This window comes from Elephantulus edwardii, unplaced genomic scaffold (assembly GCF_000299155.1).
Source record: "Elephantulus edwardii isolate Elephantulus edwardi_28Jun2011 unplaced genomic scaffold, EleEdw1.0 scaffold00075, whole genome shotgun sequence".
Classification (NCBI taxonomy): Eukaryota; Metazoa; Chordata; class Mammalia; order Macroscelidea; family Macroscelididae; genus Elephantulus; species Elephantulus edwardii.
The window spans coordinates 2176473-2177694 of record NW_006399825.1 but is presented as its reverse complement, the minus strand read 5'-3'; the positions used below and the strand labels follow the sequence as shown (position 1 = coordinate 2177694).

The 1222-nt window shown below is 45.0% G+C and overlaps 1 protein-coding gene and 1 pseudogene across 1 annotated transcript in view; one reads left to right on the top strand and one right to left on the bottom strand.

The window, feature by feature from the left end:
- Positions 1-1222, bottom strand: part of PLCL1 (phospholipase C-like 1) — a 405823-nt gene that overhangs the window by 261984 nt on the left and 142617 nt on the right. The gene's annotated exons all lie outside the window — the stretch shown is intronic.
- LOC102845037 overlaps positions 197-1222 on the top strand; it is a 61791-nt pseudogene continuing 60765 nt past the window's right edge.

The following is a 1222-nucleotide window of genomic DNA, read 5'->3' as shown; positions in this document are numbered from 1 at the left end:
TGGTCATCAATGGCAAAGCCATAACCATCTTCCAGAAGCGAGATCCCGCAAACATCAAGAGGGGTGATGTTGGTGCTGAGTATATTGTGGAGTCCACTGGTGTCTTCACAACCTTGGAGAAGACTGTGGCTAACTTGAAGCATGGTGCCAAACAGGTAATCACCTCTGCTCCTTCTGCTGATGCCCCCTGTTTGTGATGGGCTTGAACCATGAGAAGTATGACATCTCTCTAAAGATTGTCAGCAATGTCTCTTGCAGCACCAACTGCGTGGCACCCCTGGCCAAGGTCATCCTTGACAACTCTGGCATCACAGAGGGACTCATGACCACAGCCCAGGCCATCACTTCCACACAAAATACTGTGGATGGCCCCTCTGGAAAGCTGTGGTGTGATGGCTGCAGAGGTACCCAAAACATCATCCCTGCATCTACTGGTGCTGCCAACACTGTGGGCAAGGTCATCCCTGAGCTGAATGGGAAAGTTACTGGCACAGCTTTCCGTATCCCACCCCCGGTGTGTCAGTCATGGAGCTGATCTGCCATCTGGAGAAAGCTGCTAAATATCATGACATCAAGAAAATAGAAAAGCAGGCATCAGAAGGGCCCCTCAAGGCATCCTAGGATACATGAAGACCAGTCTGTCTCCTGTGACTTTTAAGAGTGACACTCACTCTTCCACCTTTGATGCTGGGTCTGGCATTGCCCTGAACGACCACTTTGTCAGACTCATTTCCTAGTATGACAATGAATTTAGCTACAGCAATCGGGTAGTCAACCTGATTGTTCACATGGCCTCCAAAGAGTAAGAACCTGTTGGACCACCAGCCCCAACAACAGCACTAGAAGAGAGAGACCCTCAGCTGCTGGGGAGTCCTTGCCCCAACTCGATCCTCCCACACACTGAGAATCTCACATTCTTAACACCGCTTCCATTCTATCCCCCTGAGAAAGGAGAGCCCATCTTGTCATGTACCATCAATAAAGTATACTGTACTCAGAAAAAAAAAAAGAAAGAAATCAATAGAGGAAAATAGCAAATAAAAATAACTGTTCACCTGAAACTGTATATTTACATAGTTTAAGGAATGTCTGTCTGATCTCACATACTGATTCTAATTTTTTCATGTTTTAATGCGAAAATAATGATTTAAAAATATGTATATGCCAAAGTATTAGGTACTACTTAGTATCAATTTTTATTGGCTGTTATACATCATTTATA